A 22,183-nucleotide genomic window follows, 5' to 3' on the forward strand; every position below is an offset into this window, starting at 1 on the left:
AGAAAATGTCTGTATTTAAAAAAATAAACCAATATATTTAGATAATTGCTGCTTTAGTTTCAATATGCCTCTCAAAATTCAGAAATTCATTCATGTGAACTCCCCCCCAGAATTTCTTTTTTGCAAATTTTACTCACTTAATAACCTAAACAGTTATGTGGATACTTACATGTGCATCATTTTTCTAGTTTCTGTTGGAGGGAAATATAATTAAATCTGTTTTTCTAACATCCATCCATGATTGGCTGTTTTGGCCTCCAATCAGCTCGAACTTCTACTCTTGCTCTCGGCGAAGGCGGTCGCACTTTTTTTCCCCTCCTCCTCTCCTCTCCCTTAGCTTCCCTGCTTAGCCTCTTGTGTCCTTGTCTAGTCTCGTGTTTTTTGTATTACTTTTCCTTGGAACACTCTCTCACAGTCTGTTCTCTAAAACCTAAAAGAGGAATTATGGATTTGATCAACTGGTCCCTGAATGCAATTGACACCCCTTTCTCAACGAGAAGTCTGGGCTCAGGTGAGCCTGACTGCTGAAGATATCTACCTATTCGGAACCATGATAACAGGGTTCTTGCTGATTGGAGCTGGCTTGGCCCTGGCTTATCGAAGAATTAAGGAAGCGGAACCGGCTGTTCAAACCCCCACAAGGCTGCCCGCTGGGATTGAAACGATGGGACGAGGCATGAGTTTCTCAAAATGGGCTCATTGAGTGCAGCACGGATAAGATCTTGGAGAACCGCACGGCTGCCGTGAATACTCAGAACAAGACCTCTGAGTGCAAACTGGATTACATCTGGAGGGGCTCGCTCGGAATAACACCTCTGAGCGCAAACTGGATCACCTCTTGGAGCAGCTCACTGCGGTCGTGAGTTCTCAGAATCTGCTCTTTGAGCACAAGAATGACAACATCACGGAGCGTAAGGTTGATAACATCATGGAGAAGCTCACGGCTCTCCAACGGGAGATTGAGAGACCAGTGTTGTTAGAACAGCTTTGAAATTCATATGAGTTGTTCGCAGTAAAGTTAAAACCACCATCACTTCATGCGGAGACCCCTTCGGCTCCACCTGCGGTCTCAAGGCTGGAGCTGAACAAAACACCCTGATAACGACTGTGTTGAGACTGTTCTTCCCATTCTATCAAGGCCACCTGGGTTGGCTGGAAGACTGTTTACTTAGCCTGGCAGGGCGAAGGACACTGTCTCAGCTGAACTCTGGACACATACACACACACGCACACAGACATATATATACACATGCAGATATACACTCATCCCCCCTCCCCCCTCCAAACGCCTTCGACGCTTATTCCCTTACGATGCAGACGGTGGATCAAGGAGACCAGCGCATAGGCTGCAGGCCCGGATGTACTGTCTACATTGGCTGTCTCTCACCCTTTACCCACCCCTGTTGCTTGTCATGTGTTTCTTTGGTGTATTAAGAGTTTTTTCATGTGCTATGTGCAGAGGTGTTTTTTTTCTGTTCTCAAACTGATCTCCCTATTGGAGCTCAGTCTGGGGGGAGTTATTTTTTTTCTCCTTATCTTTCCTCATGTGGTGCTTTTTCCATTGTTATACCTCTCTGACCTGTCTTCCCCATGTGATGTTTTTGTGTAATGTATGTATGGTCGGAGGGTAAGATGGTGCCGCCATTGCGTGCAATAGGTCGGCAGCCTTAACATGAAATTTCCCCTTGTGGGACTAATAAAGGTATATCAATCAATATCAATCAATCAATCAATCAATCAATCAAATGACGAAATGCAATATCCCAGAATCCATTTCATCCAAAACTCAAACGAGGCAGTGGCGGAGGAACACAGAGTGGCGGAGTTTGAAATATTACTCTTTCTGGGTCACAAAATAAACTTTTAAGATATTTTCATGCGAGAATGGTGTTTATCAAGACATCACATATTTGCAAAAGTGCTCTAATGTTTTCGGAGATGCCTGTTACCCATCAGCTGACCGCATAGCTGGACTGGCCATTGGGCATACCGGGCATTTACCCGGTGGGCCAATGGTGATTTTTCATTTTAAGTTTGTTTGTTTGTTTTTGTAACGGTATAAACAATGAAAGGTGGTGGATTAGCCAATTGGTCATGGTCAACTCTGGGCTGGACCAATTACAATACATCCGTATTGAGGGGAAAAGGAACGCGATTCGTCCCGTACTTCAGCTAGAATGAAAAAAAGACACAAAGCTGGAGTTATTCTGTGTCTTTGCTGCACAACTGCCTGTTCTTCTCTCATTCTCTCCCCTCCCTCTCCTGTTGCTACTTCAATCATGAAACTGATCAATGATCAGCTGATCGGCTTTTCTGCCACAAGTCCCGTCTCTCTTGTTTGTTTATCGCCCACTTTGCGCCAGAAAGAGGAAACCAGCGGATGTCGCGCTAAACAACAGCAGCACGTTCAAGCTGTTGTTAGAATTTATTTAATATTACTTTCTAGTATCAGCTGATGTTTGCTGGAGCCACAGCTGTAAAAGCTGCTGGTCATGATATCGGTTTGGATATGTGGTGAGAGGGAAACATGAAGGTGATACAAATCATACATATATACCAACAAGACAGTGTACATCACGGTCACAACAGCGTTTGTTTTAGTTCAAAGGCTTTGTGGTTTTTCCTATAATACCTGGTGGTGTAGTCGGCCGATTTTTTTGTCAGTTCAGCCTTATATATTATGTTTAACCCAAGTAACCACCCGGTCAGCTGGTGGGTAACAGGCATCTCCGAAAACATTAGAGCACTTTTGCAAATATGTGATGTCTTGATAAATTGAGCAGATATATGAAGTTTACACAGCACCATTCTCGCATGAAAATATCTTAAAAGTTTATTTTGTGACCCAGAAAGAGTAATATTTCAAACTCCGCCACTCTGTGTTCCTCCGCCACTGCCTCGTTTGAGTTTTGGACGAAATGGATTCTGGGATATTGCATTTCGTCATTTCGTGCTGATTGGAGACCAAAACAGCCAATCAGATTTTTTTGCATCCAAGTCTGTGATTGGCTGGTTTTGTGGCACAAATATAACGGTGTACAGAAAGAGTTAAACGCGCACAGGCAGAAATGTTGAGAGCGCAAGCAACACATTGCGAGCAAGCGCAAATGCAAAAACTAAGCGAGAGGGGCTGCTATTGTGTGTGTGTATGGATAATAGCAAACACTGAAATACATTTTTTGCACACAGCAATGAATTTTGTTCACTCAAATTTAGTTTTTCTTCGCTCAAAATAAATTTCTCCTCAAAATGCAACACTTGCACCTGCAAATTTTTTTTACGTGCACTCAAAATATTTTGACGTGCGCTCAGAATAGTGGCACAAAAATAACGCCATATTCGGTACAGTGTCTGTATTACCGCAGCTGAAGCACCACTCCATCTGTCGCTCTCCCAGTCCCCTCCCTCTTCTCTCACGAACAAGACCCCAAGATACAGAAGGGCAGGGATAGCTCAGTAGATAGCGTGATGGCCCCCCCATGATCGGAAGGTCGGGGGTTCGATTCCCCTGAGGCACCCCTGAGCAAGGTACCGTCCCTACACACTGCTCCCCGGGCGCCCAATGGCTGCCCACTGCTTCACTGAGTGAATGGGTTAAATGCAGAGAGGAATTTCCCCACGGGGATCAATAAAGTATACATTAATTAAATTAAGTCGTAAAGCAATGTGAGAATTTTAGTTGCCACTTACTAATGTGAGACCTGTCAGTGAAGAGTTGGGATGCTTCATCCTGATTGTATACTGATTGCAAAGTACTAGGGGAAGATCAGTAAGTGCTCTTCATGGTCTAATCAGGACTAAGCATGGGTTTTGTCATACAACTTACCTCAATAGAGGAGTACATCTAATGAGTAAAGGAACTCTTTCAGGCGGCTGGAAGATTGCACTTCAAACACACAATTTGTGCTTGTAACCTTGAAGGACCTGACACAGCTCAGAATGCTCACTTTTGGCTCTTTATTTTATTCACAATGACTGTGTTGTCAGTTTTTCGTTTCACTCTTCTCATTGACACTTCGCAGTACTTAGTGCTCCCGTTCTCTGCTGCAGCCGCTCTGTCCTCCTCTCCGGCCTGGCCGCCACTGAAATAGGGGTTCGATGATCAGATTAGATGATGTTCACCGGCTGCGAAACCCAGCCTTCCCTGACACCACACCCTGAACCCACTGCTCCACTCCTCCTCTGCAGCCAAGCCACCAACCACACCCTGCCCCACTGGTGTTTTACAGAAAATAGTTGACATTACCTGATTCAAAGATGCTGAGTTGCAAAAAATAATAATAAAAATATTTAATCATGCAAAGCTTTGTCACAAAATGTGAATTTTTCACATCATAAAATCTGCCGGAGGTCATGTCTTGTGGTCGGCCCAGGGTATACCCAGGTATGTCACAACAGCCTTTAAAAACTGTTTACACTTGTTTAGTCCAAGCCTCTTTGACTCTAAATTTAGCAAGAAGCAAGGTAGAGTGTATTCAGGTGGTCAGACCAGCATGATGAATATACTACAGCATCATCCAAATAGACATTACAGTTTGGTATGTCTCCCAACATAGAGTTCATCAGCTGCTGGAAAATACCTAGTGCGTTGCACATTCTGAAAGCCATCACAGTATACTGCAAAAAAAGTGATGTGGGGTGACAAAAGCTGAAATCTCAGAGGCTCCTGAAGTGAGAGGAACCTGCCAGTAGCCTTTCATTAGATCTAATTTTGCTATATATTTAGCTGCTCCAATGCTGTTAATGCTGTCTTCTATACAGGGTAAAGGAAATGAGTCAGTCACTGTAACTGTCATGTACCGCTGTAAGAGGCAAGGCAGCATTGGAACCAGAATGCAAGCCTCTCAAGCAGGACTGAACTCAAAACTCAGCTTTAATGCTGGAATTATATGAACCGAGAAAGACACAAGAAACTTAAACTGAGACAAACTAAACAGACGGGACACACAGCCTGAGGATGAGGAAAATTCCAACAAGGAACACAAGGAAATGCAGACAATAAATACACAGAAGGGCAAATGAGGGAATAGGCCACAGGTGGGAACATAGCTGACCATAGTTTAACTAACGAGACCAGGAAGCAAAACTGAACAAGATGCACACAAGACAAGAGACTATCAGAATAAAACGGGAAACACAAGAAACCCACACTGTGATACTTACCGACTAAATACAGGGAATAGAGGGAGCGAGAGAAACACATACTGGGGAACATGGAAATAAACATGGGGACAGAGACAAGACTAGAATAACACAGAGTGAGGGTCAGAATTTACCAGACATGATAGAATACACATAACCGGGGGAACAGACAAATGACCATGGACACAAGACTGACTTCACAAAGAGATACCAACACAGTATGCTATGCACAAGAGGACGGGACACAGATGGGGAAATGATAACAGAACACCTAAGGCTAGATAACAAACTGGGAAACATCACTGGTAGGTTCAGGAGACTTTTCTTTAGTTGAGTTCTTTTTAGCATTTTCCCTGCAATGAAACTGCTTTAGCATATTCACATGACACAGACGTTTCTGGTGCCTCCGGTCAAGCATTTTAATAATGTAATCTGTGTCATTTATTTTGCTTTTCACAACATATTGGCCTGTAAACTCTGCTAAGAGGGCTGGACCAGGGTTAGGCACCAATACAACTTTGTCACCGGGTTGGAATGAGCGTAGTACAGCCTCCCTGTCCTAAAGCCGCTTCATATTAGGCTGAAAAGGTGACACGGAGGTTCTGGCTATGGAGGCATGATGTAGAAGCTCTCGACATTGTGTGACAAACTCAAGCACATTTCTTTGAGATCGTGAGTCAGCATCCAATTGTGCCTTAAGTACCTTTAGAAGCCCTCTGACAGTATGCCAAAACACAAATTCAGCAGGGCTAAACCCAAGGGATTCCTGCTTAGCCACACAAGCAGCAAAAAAGAGAAAAAGTAGCCCTTCATCCCAGTTTCTTCAAGTCCAGACAATATTTGTGCATCATGGCCTTCAGAATTTGATGCCATCTTTCTAACACAAGTTAGGACTGGGGATGATAGGGACTAGATAGAACATGCTGTTTGCCAAATGACTGTAGTATCTGTTTAAAAATCTTAGACTGAAAATTAGTGCCTTGGTCGGTCTGCACCACACTAGAAAGTCCAAATATTGTTCAATATTTAAGCAGAACTTTTGTTACTTTAGGAACAGTGATTTTCTGGTGAGGAATAGCCTCTGGGAAATGTGTGGAAGCACATAATGGTAAGTTAAAACTAATTCCCATTTTGGGGGTTTTTGGAGCAGGCATACACAGCCTATAAACACACATTGAAAAGATTCGCCAACCAATGTTTGAGGGGTACACTTGCTACCACTTGGTTGGGTTTACCAGCAATTTGGCAAACACTGCACATCTTACAAAATCTGGCCACTTTTAACTTTTTTTATACACCAGAGAATCTTAAACTGAAAGAGCTGCACAGATTTCTTGTGTTTTACCAACCAGTTTACATTGTCGAAAGAGGGACCAAACACCTGTGATCAAGAGCAGAGCCACAGCAATGCATTTAAATGCCCTGAAATAAGCTTCAACCTCAGTTTCTCAAAATGGAGGAACTAGGGTTATGTTCTTGCTCACATCGAAGGCTAAAGCAGAGACATAAGGAGAGGGTACAGCAGGAGGATGAGTAGAACCTTGACAATCCTCCACAGTCAGAGGAGAGGGCTTAGTGCAGACCTTTTCGGACTCTAACTCCAACTGTTGCAATCTAATTGCAGTTTCAGCTTCAAGCTGTCAACACTTGAGTTTCATTCCAACTTGTCCTACACATACTAAGTGTCACGCTTTTTAACTGAGTAGTCCGAATAATCAAATAAACAGTTATCTGTCATCCAAAGTCAAGTAAAAAAAAAACAAATATCTTGTTGGGTTCAGTTAGGATCATAAGGAGACTGGCAGTGGTAACTCAACTTAGAGAAAAAACCTCCACTCAAAATGAGACACTGACAACAACTTAAAGGGAAAAAGTCATTTAAGTGTATTCAACATTTAAATTGTCCAAAAACATAGACATGAACAAAACATTTAAACCATTTCAACATTTAGTTCACCTCAATGATGTTACCTTCAACAATGTCCAATATCATCACTTTAAGTTTCCATAAATGTGTTTGGTACGCTGTCCATTTCAGGTGAGTGCACTCAATATTCAGTATTTGGTAAGAGTTCAAAGTTATTTGGATGGTCTTTAGTCACAGTTCTGCTGACCCCCCCCCCCCCCCCCCCCCCCCCCCCAAAAAAAAAAGTAGCAACATGAATCCTACCATCCTCCAAGGAAACAGGTGGCCTTAAGACTGAGAGCATCTCCAATGGCATCCAGTCCTTAGATGGCACTACTCGGTCCTTAACAGCAGATTTCTACCACATAAAAAAAACCCCAACACCCAGGATATTCTTCACAGAATATCTTAACTCCGTGGCTCAGCACGTTGCAGGACTGAAAGTTCCACAACAGGTTTGCGCACCTTGAGCAGTGCTATGGTGCATTTACGGTACATGGGAAAACTCAACACTTAACAAAACAGTAACACTAAAATAAATGTTAAAATAAAATACCATTGGCAATAAAATAACCATGGGTTACACAGGCGTACCTTTAGGCGTGCTCCAGCAGATGGATTGCTGGTTTCAGAATAAAATGGCTCAAACCGTGGAAGAGCAGAAGGTAGCTTTATCTCATCAGGTTTGGCAACAATGGGTGTACTCATCCTATCCCCAGATGTAACATCAGGATGAGCAGGAGTTTCTGCAGCAGAGGTGGTAGCAGCTTCTTCATTTTCCCTTTCCAGAGAGAGCACTCCTTTGTCAGTCAGCCCCTTTAAAACAACAGATTTAAGTTCTCTTTGGGGCAATTATTTCAACACAAGAATTTTATAATGAGCAGCAATTGCACAGAAATCATCCTTCCCACAAACATTAACCTGTTCTTTGGTAGGATTCACAACAAAATTCCCCAAATTAAACTCTGCCATGTTCAATAGAACAATCTCGGATAAGCCCCCACTTACGTTAAAACCCTTAGTGTGGAAGTCTAAGAGGTACAAGGTGTGACACAACATCTATAAAGTAAATCTAGCAACCCACAACTTCAATCTACTGAACAAAATCCAGCTCAGCATTGTCTGATTAAAAAAAATAAAAACAATTCTTATCCCACAAAGCAAAAGTACAATGCCCAAACTCCCTGGCTGGCCACAAAATAGGAGAAAACTAGTTTAAAGAAAATGACAGAGAGCCCCTACCAAACTGCCCATCTAAAACAGAATATCCCAACACAGATCACCAAAAAAACAAACAAAAAATAACCACTGGGTACACAGTAGGCCTCCGAAAAAACAAGATGAGAAAAGAAAAAACTCCATTCTAGTAAATAGTGCACCTAGAGGTCAATGGATGTCACAGTGCCCATTCTATTTCAGTTTCTCAAACACAATTTGCATATTTTCATAGGTTTCTTTTAAGTGGACAGTTATACAGTAGGACACATTTTAGGCTGGCTTTGGAGCTGACTGATACACACAAACAATTGCATCAAAAACACCTTTAATACCAACACAAAAGACAAAGGCATGACCCATTGCAATGAATGGAAAAAGATCCTTCTTGTGATGCCTATAAAAAGAAAATCTGGTTCCTGAAGGCAGGAGGGTTTTCTTGCTGAACCTAGACTGGCGCAACTCAGGTGCTTCCTTTGGCAGACCCAAATCTAATACTAAGTCTTTTAACTCTGGCTGAGTGAATTATTGGGGGCCAGAGAACTACTTGAAGATGGCTCTTCAAAGTCCTGATCACTAGAACATTGTGCATCTGGAGATAAAACATCATCAGACTGTTCGCTATCATCAGCTAAGCCAGGAAAAGGTGGAGGTAGTATTTCATCTGATGCATGATGTGATGCAGGTATCATTACTAATGTCAGGTTAGGGTAATTAATAGAAAATTTAGTTCTGGAACTGTATCCAGAAATATTGACTAAATAGTGACATGAAGTGTCATCAATGTTATTCTGTGGCTCCCTCAATACCACTGAAATACCCAAGAGCCCAAGCTCTTGCTCTTTCCCTTAGTCCATGCTTTAGATAAATTCAAGGAAACTTATGGGTTATCTTAGTTGCCCAATTTCATAACAAAATGAGCAAATGTGCTTTGTTTTGCTGCTGCTTGGATGTAGAAAAGCATTCACAGGTATAGCAAAAAACATCTGGACACATCATGTTTACAGCTGGTAGAGCAAAACGGGTATTATTTCTGAAATCAGCAAGCCCATATTACTAAAGAGCAAATGATGCAGTGTGGTGACATAACCCTATCACCAGATGTGTGAGTGTTCTGTTGACTCATCTGTTCTACTTCTGGCTGTCTCGTTGGGGGAATAATAATGATGATGATGCTGTAGCTAATAGTTGTTGTAAATGAGCCCAGAATGTTTAATTTCCCCAGCAGAACTGAATGCATACATAAACCAAAGGAAGAGAAGATTTCCCTCATAGAAAACTAATTGATTGTATAATTCTCATAGAAAAATGATTTCTTATGTCTGCTGATACAATTCAAGCTATTGTTCATCACTTTTGTATTTAAGGAGTGAAAATAATTGAAAATACTACTAATACGATCCAGAAAAAAACCCCTGAAATCTATGTTTTCAAATTATTTTCACGTTTTAAAGCAATTTATTTAATTCAGTTTCATTTATATAGTGCAGATTCACAAAACAGTTGCATCCACCTGTTTTTTAGCCCGTGAAACACACACACACACGCACACACACACACATACACACACACACACACACACACACACACACACACACACACACACACGCACCAGCGACTTTATTAGGTACATTTGCTCAGCAGCTCATTAATGGAAATATCAAACCATGCATCAAAATGGGGAAGATCAATGCCAGACAGGCTTGAGTATTTCAGAAACTGCTGATGAGTATATGAGTAATTGCTGATCTACTGGGACTTTCCCACACAACCATGTCTAGGGAGAGAATGGTTCAGAAAAGTAAAGTGAAAATATCTAGTGAGTGACAGTTCACTAGGTGAAAATGCTTTGTTAATCCCAGAAGTTAGAGAAGACTGACCACACTGGTTTGAACTGACAGAAAAGGCCAGTAGCTCAAATACCCAATCGTTATACCCAAGAACATTTCCAAACAAAAATTGAAATACCAAAAGTAATACTTTTATATAAAGCAGGTTACAGACATCATTTTACAATTACAGGCCTCTTTTTTATTTCACTCTGTATTGAGAGAGAGCCAAGATACTGGAAAAGAGTCATATAAGATGACTTAATTAAAAAAAAAACCCTGCTCACTGTCAGCCAGGAAGGATTTAGAAAACCTTCAGCTTTTACTGGAATTAATTGCTGAAATCTAACACTGTTGAGGCAAAAAAAGGTATGAAGCAAAACTATTTATAGATCTAACAAACTTTTGACATTGTTGATCATAAATCACTATTCAACAATTTGGAAAGGTATAGTATCTGAGGAGTGAACTGAATTGGCTGATGAGCTAATTAAGAAACAGGCAGCAATTTCATATTATTTATATTATTTACATTATTTGCTGATGTCACAAATATCTTTTGTTCTGGTTAAACTGGTTAAACTGACCTCACAGCCCATTTTTTAGTCATTAGCTGTGTCCAAATTCAGGGGCCGCATTTGTAGGCCGATTATGTCACAGCGACGCGACGAAGGCTGTCCAAATTCAGACTCCTCCAAATGCGGCCGATAAATGCGTCCTCCCTTTCTCCAGATTTGATGGATGGGTCGGGTGTATCCTTTGTGGCCCAACCTATTCCAGAATTCATAGCACGGCCCAGCCAATTCCAGTTTACAAACTATGGCGGCAGCTACCTAGTTTTAATATTACTCTTTCTGGGTTACAAAATAAACTTTTAAGATATTTTCAAGCAAGTTTGTAGCTGTGTAAACTTCAAATATCTGCTCGATTTATCAAGACATCACCACATATTTGCAAAAGTGCTTCTATGTTTTTGGAGACGTCTGTTACCCACCAGCTCGATAGCTGACTGGGAGATCAAGGCTCACTAGAGCCGGTGAGAACAGCGAACTCCCAGCACATTGTTTTCAAACCCCCCACAGTCTTTCACTACTCAGGTTAAACATGATAAATAAGTCACTTAGATAACTTAAAAATGTTATTGTTTGGCTTTTCTCAGTGTTTTATTTGTTCCTGAGTAAATCGGTTTGGCTCAGATTACAGCTGAATAAACGTCGAACAGAAAACTGATTAAACAGAAGTGTGAGATGGTAGAGAATTTACTCCAGTGTCCTATTATATTTTAGATAGCACGGAGCAGACAGCTGAGTTTATTAAACTCCACCGAGACAGCTGGTGACGCAAATCTGAAGGCAGCCCCTGAATTTTGACACAGCTATTGAGTCTGAAAAACATTTTTAATGCACAAAATATTTGCATAGATTTTACACATTAATGTTAATGGCATTTCATGTGGCCTGTAGTTTTTTTTTGCTAGCTTCTTGATGAGTTTAGGTTTGTTAGTTCCCTTTTATGATCCAACTCTGTTTCCCTAGCCCTGTCTCCTTGGTTGTCTTTCTGCATCATGTTTGGATCCCAGGAATGACAGACTGAAGCGACCAGGGACCACACAGTGGGCCACTCCAGACAGCTGAGAACATAGACAGCATAAAAGATGGACATGTAATATCTCTCACCCGTTTTCTATTGTTGCCATCTTGGTAGGAAACAACTGCATATCAAGCTTAAATTTTTATTTGAATTCAACTTCTTAACCTTCATTCATATAACAAATATAACCAGCACCCTAGCTCAGAAAACTCAGCTATGGTGCTGTTTAAGTTTTCTTTTTCCTCCCAAAACCAAATCCACTCATTACGGTCATTTGATTAAAATTTGACAAAGAATTTGAGCATTTTAAATGCTGATTTTAAAAAAACTGAGCTTTGTTCTATTAGCACAAAATTAGGATGTTCCTGCCTTATTACTACATTGGCATTTACAGTTTAAACTGCTCTAGATCCGACCAGCATCAGATTTATGGCTTCCTTTGACCATTATGTACTAGAGATACCCCATAGCTCTGTGATTTTAAACATGATGTGATCTAGTTGTCCACTTATAATCAGGGATGCGTTCCCAGTAGTCCAGTTCCTTGGAATCGTTAGTCTGCCTGCGTATCTGCTTATTGTTCTTACACTCTCGCTACAGTCAGCTGATTTCAGTTTGATGTCGGAGGAGGAAAATACTGGCGCAGTCTGCAGTGTGGATATGGACGCTGTTGCACAAAAGATTATGAGCATGATGATAAAGTCAAGACTGCTCGGGGACAGAAACAACTGCATCATACTGTTAACACAACTCAGCTCTTCGCAAGCACAGACAGCATGCTAACACTAAGCAAGCCAAGAACCCAGAGTGATGCTAAACCTGAATAAATGCTGACACCAGCCCAGCATCGTAATAAAGAGCCCTCATTTGTGGTGAAGTCAGCCGCCGCTGAACTTCAACAGGTAACAAACCGATGAGCAGTCAGACCTCTTTGCACTGGTTTTCACCTTTGCTTTGTGTTATCAGCTTTGTGCTCATACCTAAAGACTAAGAGAAAGATCATGTGTGTCCTCATTAGGATAGGGATTTGTGTTGGTGTGTGGGGCTGTAGCTTCAGGTTTATATTGTTAAAAGGTAATTATGAGACAGTGTGTTTCAGATCATTTTACAGAGTAACATGAAAGTAACATAACAAGTAGTATAACAAATGTCTTTCTCCTGGTCGTAATTAAGTAACATATTGCATTACTTTTAAGAAAAGTGTTCTGTGTAATATGTGTAATAATTACTTTTTTTGAGTAATGACCCCAACACTGATCACAACAAAGATTCCTCCAACATACACAAACATTTGATGCATGTAATTATTTTGCATGAATGTGATGTCTTGGATATGCTGCTTAGGGTGGTGACTCTCAAAGCAGAGCCAATGAGAATCGATAAGGGAATTGATAACGGGATCAGAATCACTAAATTCTTATCAATTCCCATCCTTACTTATAAGGATGTCTTTCATATCAGAATCACTGTGGTTATTGCACTTAACAAGTTCTCCTGAGAACATTTGTTTATGTGCTGGATGCATTTTGTATCAAGACAATGACATGTACTGCTGATAGAAGATAAACAGAGTTGTCTGATGCCTTATAGTACATCTTATCAATGTAACTAGCTTCTGATTGGCCAGTAGTTACAAGTGAAAGGCCTGACATCTCTGTAACTGAATATGAATGAGATAATAGTTTACAGTAAACTAAATGGGGAGCTGAACTGACTCATCACTGGCTTTCCTTGGGGCATGTCTGACTCTGCTTGTTTGACAAAATCATTTTAAGTTCAAGTGAGGACAATCCTCATCAAAGGCTCAGTAACTAAAGCACAAACAAAAACTGGTCAAGACTGCTTCTGGCATGCCACATGTGAATTATTAAAAGGCCACCATTAGCTTGATATGGGCAGACAGATCTATTGGTTCCAAATCTACTTTGTGTACCAAACGATGACAAGTTGTTTCTCCCAACATGACTCTGTAGAACAAAATGTTTCACTAACTTGGAACACACAGAGCCTGCTGATAAAGCTTTGGGTTTGCATGTAAAAACACTCATTATGCTGTTGTATTCCTTTTCTACTTCCAATACAAATTCCTGTAAATCTTGTGTCATCAGAATAGGGGAAAACAAATACACAGCATGAGAGCAGAGGAGAAAAACACACTCCTCCGCCTGAGGAGAGTTCCATAAGTGAGTTGTGAAATGTAATATTTAATCTTGTTTTTTTGTTTTTTTTTAATAAAAAGCCTAGTCTTTTCTTTTTCTTTTCTTTTATTTTATTACAATAGAACAATACAGAATGCATAAAACTAGTAAGTAAAACATATGTAAATATATTATCAACAAAAAAAGGGGGAAAAAGAATTACATGGTTTAATTTGAATGCTGTGTGCTCCTCTGCTCTGTTTCCTGTGTTTCCAATTGGCTTCTGCCCTCCTCTGCATTATATTTTGTTTTCTACTGTGAGTCACCAGAAATAAAAGCTGAGTTTTGAGTTCACATTCTGTCCCCCAAGTCCTGTATCTGGACCCAGTCCTGCCTACTGTATGATACAATGAGACAAGAAGAAAAATAAAACTGTAGAGAAACTATCATAATGAGTGAGACCATACCTAAATGTAGACACATAAATGAACTTAAGCTAGGGGAATTGACAGGAAACACTGAGGGAACAAAACAAGCACTAAAACTAGGATTGGGTTATATCAATAACTGAAGTCACTAAAATGCTGACTAAAACAAATATCAATAAACAAAACAACGAACACCAAACACAGAATACAATGCAAAAGGCTCAAAAACCCTGGTAAATGACCCTCCAGTCCCTGTCATGATGACAGGGACACTAGTGAATACCAGTGGTGAAGGAGCCTGTCAAACTGAAGAAGGATACTTTGCAGGCTTGGTAGGCTTGGACGAAAAAGGACCAAAAGGGCTGGGGTTTCACCAGTTACAGAAGCAAAAAGCTGGGTGTGAGAGAAGTTTGGGAAGGCATCAAAGAAGTTATGGCAAGGCATCCAGCAACTCAAAAAGGAAAAGCAGGGTATTGCTCTGCTTGTGTTCGGTTTGGGAGGAGAAATACTGATTTAGAGTCGGGATACTTTTGGGGAAAGAGCACTTTGGAACCCCTAAGCCTGACCAAAGCATCCTATGTGAAGACGACAGAGCCTGAATACTTGAGGTAACTCCCACCATGGACCACTAGTCCTTCAACATCCCAACGCTCATCTATGGTGAAGAGTAACATATGAAAGAGTAACCTTTGAATGCAAGCAGCCAAAATGAGTTTCCTGTGTAGGGTTGATGGGCTCAGCCCAAGAGACACATGGTGTGAAGCTTAGACATCTGGAATGATCTTGAAGTAGATACTCTTTCTTCTGTGAGCCAGCTGAGGTCTTTTAGGTATCTGGTTAAATGCCTCCTGGGCACACCTTGAAAACAAGTGAATAATAGTAATGTCTTGACTTCTTTATCTAACTTTCCTGACTAAATACCTGCAGATCCAGTGATGTTCCAGTCACCCTCAGCTGTATTTGAGTTCTGTGCTAATTAACAAATGTTAGCAAGTTAACATGCTAGAAGATAGTAACTGACAAAGAAAAATTGCTCAACTATTATCATTTTGCAATTGTTGAGATAGTGACCTTAGGTTTTGCAAATAATGCAGAGAGATACCAGCGTGACTGCTACATTTGGATGAGATTACCATTACAGGGTAAGAGTTATTTTTTTTAAATGTAGTATGTTATAAACAAGGCCATTCAAAAATAAAAGTCTTACAAAAAAAATAGTATTATTTTTTTCTGGAGAATGACTGTCCCAGCATGTTGAAGCAATAATTTGCATCTGCACCTGGCTGCACTCTGCAGAACTGTGGGACTTTGTTTTTGATTGTTTTCCAATTTGTGACCCAGTTTTGGGTGTAATGACGCACCTGCTGAGAAAAGCCTGGGTTGATAAATGTCTAGGATTCAAGATAAATACTGACTGGAGATAATGGTTTACCCACCTTTGACTTAACAGTGCATCATTGCTTAATGTCACAATCTTAAATGATCCTTTAAAATGCTCTTTTCCTCACAATTTCCCCTCTCTCTCTTTGGTTCCCATTTGCGTCAGTGATCAGACATAATTGGTTCTGATTCACAATAAGCCGACGGCTTGAATGTGCTGTGCAGGGAGCAGTTGAGTTGTTAGAATGCTGACTAAGAATGAGTTGCTCTCAGGTCCAGAACGCTGGTGTTTATTTCTGCAAAGAATACGAAACACTTTAATACATACTCACACATTTATCCTTCCCACCCTGACAAATGTTGTAACATTGTAACTCAGTGTCTTCCTCCTCCTCACTGTGTTTGCTTTAGATGATATTGTTTTTAGTGATACATTAGGAGGTTTTTATTGTGGTCATAAAAATATCAGTCAGAACCAGTTTAGGGCTACTGCACGGACAGACACCCCTACTTGATTGTGTTTTCTGGGGATACAAAAAGACATATGGAAAAGTAGTCTTGATTCTCTATGACCTCAGTAGAATCTCCTAATGAATTTATGAGCTCAGTCACTATTAGAGGCTAAAGATGTGAAATAAAGATGGAGTTTGGTAGTTTGTTCCCTGGCTGCTCCAGTCAGCATGCCAAATATTCTTGGGGAAGATACTGAACCCCAAGTTGCTCTCCGATGCTTTTATTGGAGTATAAATGTGTGTGAATATGTTGGAATGTTAGACAGAAAGCACTTAGGTGTAGAAATACGTGCTTGAATGAATGGGTGGATCAGGTATTTTGTATAAAGCGCTTTGAGTGCTCAAGTACAGCAGAAAATCACTATATAAGAACCAGCCCAGTTAATAAAGTTACATATGCACTACATATGCTGCTCTCACACTTGGCATCAACACTGACACCATTGATTATAGTGTAAATGTAATGCTGCAGCATCTTCTCCCTATTTATGTATCATCCATTCAGTATAGCAAAGGGATTAAAAGTGTAATTTTAGTAGTAAAGCCTGAAGCTCTAAATAGAGTGTTCAATAAACCCAGTCACAGTTACAAGTCATTCCTATGTAGCTACTGCTTATGTCCAAAAAGAAAATGAACAGAAGACAGAAATTTAAACCAAAGTGTAATCAAAGTGATCAAAATTCAGTGCTTGTTAACGATGAATTTTGTAAAAGAAGCCTGTTTACTTTGTCTATCATAAAGTATTATGAGAGGTCCATATGTATAACACATTTTAAAAATTGTAAATAAACAGTAGGTGACTGAACATTTACCAAATATGAAAATCAGAAAAAGTGAAATAAGTGAATAAAGAAAAAAAGGATAAAGGTGAGCTAATCACATAACAGGCCAACTGTGATATGGCTGGAAAAAAAATCAATTAAAGGTGAACAACAGGTGAAGATAATCAAGTAAGACACAAGAGAAGCTGCATTCAAAAAAGGGACTGAAAGACAAATAAAACTGAGACATGGAGACCACATTAAAAACAAAAACGGGGCAGCAAGAACAAGAGGACAAAGGCATAAATAAGACACAGATAAAAAGAAGGGGAAGAAAAGCAAAGAAACACAACACACACAAATAAAATACAATCAAAGCAGGAACCATAAGTCAATAAACGCAAGAATCCATTAACAACTAATCTGCCACCTCAGCAATAATTGAGAATTATCTGACCAGCCTATGTTTTGCAGGTGTCAATTTTTCATTTGTATTAAGCCTGTGCCCACTGGCTCATATCTGGTCTTGCCTGACTTGACTTCTGCTATTGTAGCCTATTCAACTCATAAGAATGTATGCAAACGTTCCTACTGAAATGGTGTGTAAAACTTGGTTTGTAGTTTAAAGAATATATTGTGTATCAACACACTAATCTTTAAACTAATGCATTCAACAAGATGCACATACAAACAATCTCTTACAGTTTAAGGATGTCTTTACTATCATTATACAGTAGCAACAAAAATTGACTTGCCACTTTTGGGCAGTGCAACTGCAATTGTAATTTTCCACATGTCAAGAAATGAAATTATGCATGGAATCCTAATTTGCTAACAGATATTTATTTTTTCAAATGAGTGTGAAAGTATCAGTATTCAGTAAAGCAGTGAATCAGTAAAGCCATCCTGGTCCAACTATAATTTCCACTCAACAACAGCAATATATGTGTAAGTGCTCTTCTCAGTCTCACCCATCACACCCCCGCATATGATAAAAAACCACACAGTTCACATTCGCGAGCTTTGCAAGAGAACAGAAGCATATTCCTGGGTCCCTGTGGGAGCAGATGTCACCAGCACAAACAAGCGACAGATTGCCTCAGCCCATGGACAGGCTGAAGGTGCTCTGCAGAGCAGAGGGAGGTCATTACTGCTGGGCTGCACAGGAGGAGGAATCATATAGTGAGTGGTGGGCAGGGGTATAGAGGCTGCAGGGGCTTCACACAGTACTTCTTCTCTGGTAGCCCCTTTCCTCTGTTAAAACCACTTATTGAGAGGTTTTTTTTAACCTGCAGCAGATCAACTGTGAGGCCATTTAGTTGCTGAGGCATAAAATAACATAGACAGAAAACTCAGGGGGGAAATATTTGCAAACTGGAGAGAAGATTTCCAGCTTGACCTGTGCTCTAAATGCCTCTGAAAGATTGGAAATGAAATACGCTAATGCAGATCCTATGCGGGACCACTGTGTGTGTATGCTTTACTACAATAAACTAAGTATCTTGCTATTTCTACTATATTTATCAGTGAAGAGTCCACAGGATAATGTTTAGATTGTTAATGTGAGCTTTGGGGTTTTGGAGGCCAAATTACAGTTACAAGTGGGGCTTTATTATTATCGCACCTTGTGCACACTGTACAGTTTAAGAAAGACAAAAGATGGTTTGTTCAGAAGGGTTGCCAAGAGAAAGTTTTTTTTTCTCTAACAAGAACATGGTAGTATGGCTTAGATTTGCACAGTTGCAGAGTGCTACATTTGACCAAACCAAAAAACAAACACAACTTACAAATACCTCATACAAGCTGTTAAGGTGGAGAAGTGACGATTTGGGCTTGTTTTGTGACCACAAGACCTTGGTACCTTGCAGTCACTGAGTCAGCCGTGAATTCCTCTGTATACTTAAGTATTGTAAATTGTGAGGCCATCTTCCTGACAGCTAAAGCTTGACTGAAATTGGGTCAAACCTTAGCTTGATTAATGATCATCCTGTTGATCAATGATCCCAAGCACACCAGGAAATCTAACTATCAAACTGTTACTGGCCTAGAGATTTCATTAATATTTACTTTCTGTTTTCTTTTCCTTTTTTTGGATTTCCACTTTCATGTTAACAGTGTGGAGTTTGCATGTTCTCCATATGTCTGTGTGGATTCTCTTTGGGTACTCTGGCCTCCTGTCTCAGGTAAAAACAAAGCAAAAACAAAACAAAAAACCAACAACTTTGAAGTAGTTCCTGCTGTTGCATCCATCTAAATTGATCTACATATGAGCAAAGAATGATGACAGTCATGCTAAAAGCTGCAGATGTGACACTGGATTAGTGATCTTCTCATCAAAAAAGACCCTGAAAAAACAAACAAACAAAAAAACCAGTGTAAAAGTAGGTCAAATACACGAACAAATCCAGAGAGCTAAAGGGAGTAGGTCGCAGTCAAAAGGAAAGAGGACAGAATAAGAACTAGAAATGCAACAAATAAAAAGGACAGGGATACAATGACCAGTCTTTGCTAGCTGATATTTCACTTCTCAGTCTGGCAAGGTTTAGATTGATTGATAGTTGGAATACTTGTAAATGTAAATACTAAAAATACTCAATAATTGCATTTTAGTTGTTGTAAGTTTAAAAGTTTCTCTAATTATACTGTAGCTCATCCATATATGTAAGTGTGTTCTCACCAGTATATTTTAATGTTTTTGAATTTAACACTGATAGTCCAGCAAGTCAGAGCAAAAATTATTAACTTCAAAAGAGCAAATAAAAAAACGACATTTAAGAAAAACAACCAGAGGGACTATTTGTCTTCAGTTGAGAATTTTTCTCTCAAACCTATGTTTAAGTGACTGTGGGTTTAATAAAATATATTTAATTTTTCTTGTCACTAGAGCCACAGCTGCAGTCTAGTGGCAGCCTAGCAGGACATGGTCCACTGCCTCTAAGTCTTCCCAGCATCAAACATTATATAGTTTAAAAGATGGTAATATTTAATGACAAGCCACATTTTCCCTCTCCATAAGGAAAACTTTCAACTACAGGATAAATGGCAATGAGTGGTGCTTTCAGGACATTTAATGTGGTTATGTAGTTTGTCTCACACTCAGAAGGTAAAACAAACATTTCAGATCACTAAATGAAACATTATCTCTCCTACAAGTTCATCAGGTCAGTCCTTATGCTCCTTGGCACTATGTTGTGTGGCAGCTATATGCAGCTGTTTTTGATTTGTTTTAATTTTAATGGCCATCTCATTACTCTGACTTTTCTTGCTCACTGTGATTAATGTGAAGACAGAATTGATTACTTTTTGTTGTGTGAGTCTTATAAGGACATGTTTTACAAATCAGCTAGTAGCTTTTCATCAGCAGTGGTTATCGTTCTCTTGATATTGGAGAATTTTCATCAGCACTGATAGTTCTACTGCCTGGTATGAGGTCTGTAATCCCAGGTGAGCTGCAGAGGAGAGAGACTAAGAGACTTTACACTCTGTTAAAGAATAAAGGTGGTCATACCAAATATCAACTTATAGGAACTTTGCATGTTTTCCAATGAATCACCAGCTATTTCCCATTTTCCAAGCAAAAATAGAGTGATTTCTCAAGACTTTTACACAGTACTGTACACTGATCAGACATAACATTTTGACCACCTCAATAATATAGTGTTGGAAGCTGTTTTGCTGTCATAACAGCACCAACACATTAGCAACAAATCCTTTAGGCCTTGCAAGTTGTGAGGTGGGACCTCCATGGATAGGACCTGTTTGTCGAGCATATCCCACAGAGGCACCCTGACTGGTCTACTGCTATGCATCCCCATATGGAGCAAACTATGCACTACAGTGGCTTGCAAAAGTATTCGGCCCCCTTGAACTTTTCCACATTTTGTCACATTACAGCCACAAACATGAATCAATTTTATTGGAATTCCACGTGAAAGACCAACACAAAGTGGTGTACACGTGAGAAGTGGAACGAAAATCATACATGATTCCAAACATTTTTTACAAATAAATAACTGAAAAGTGGGGTGTGCGTAATTATTCAGCCCCCTGAGTCAAAACTTTGTAGAACCACCTTTTGCTGCAATTACAGCTGCCAGTCTTTTAGGGTATGTCTCTACCAGCTTTGCACATCTACAGACTGAAATCCTTGCCCATTCTTCTTTGCAAAACAGCTCCAGCTCAGTCAGATTAGATGGACAGCGTTTGTGAACAGCAGTTTTCAGATCTTGCCACAGATTCTGGATTGGATTTAGATCTGGACTTTGACTGGGCCATTCTAACACATGGATATGTTTTGTTTTAAACCATTCCATTGTTGATCTGGCTTTATGTTTAGGGTCGTTGTCCTGCTGGAAGGTGAACCTCCGCCCCAGTCTCAAGTCTTTTGCAGATTCCAAGAGGTTTTCTTCCAAGATTGCCCTGTATTTGGCTCCATCCATCTTCCCATCAGCTCTGACCAGCTTCCCTGTCCCTGCTGAAGAGAAGCACCCCCAGAGCATGATGCTGCCACCACCATATTTGACAGTGGGGATGGTGTGTTCAGAGTGATGTGCAGTGTTAGTTTTCTGCCACACATAGCGTTTTGCATTTTGGCCAAAAAGTTCCATTTTGGTCTCATCTGACCAGAGCACCTTCTTCCACATGTTTGCTGTGTCCCCCACATGGCTTGTGGCAAACTGCAAACAGGACTTCTTATGGTTTTCTGTTAACAATGGCTTTCTTCTTGCCACTCTTCCATAAAGGCCAACTTTGTGCAGTGCACGACTAATAGTTGTCCTATGGACAGATTCCCCCACCTGAGCTGTAGATCTCTGCAGCTTGTCCAGAGTCACCATGGGCCTCTTGGCTGCATTTCTGATCAGCGCTCTCCTTGTTCGGCCTGTGAGTTTAGGTGGACGGCCTTGTCTTGGTAGGTTTACAGTTGTGCCATACTCCTTCCATTTCTGAATGATGGCTTGAACAGTGCTCCGTGGGATGTTCAAGGCTTGGGAAATCTTTTTGTAGCCTAAGCCTGCTTTAAATTTCTCAATAACTTTATCCCTGACCTGTCTGGTGTCTAAATCCAATCCAGAATCTGTGGCAAGATCTGAAAACTGCTGTTCACAAACGCTGTCCATCTAATCTGACTGAGCTGGAGCTGTTTTGCAAAGAAGAATGGGCAAGGATTTCAGTCTGTAGATGTGCAAAGCTGGTAGAGACATACCCTAAAAGACTGGCAGCTGGAATTGCAGCAAAAGGTGGTTCTACAAAGTATTGACTCAGGGGGCTGAATAATTACGCAC

The sequence above is a fragment of the Pelmatolapia mariae genome, linkage group LG22 (assembly GCF_036321145.2).
Source record: "Pelmatolapia mariae isolate MD_Pm_ZW linkage group LG22, Pm_UMD_F_2, whole genome shotgun sequence".
Lineage (NCBI taxonomy): Eukaryota > Metazoa > Chordata > Actinopteri > Cichliformes > Cichlidae > Pelmatolapia > Pelmatolapia mariae.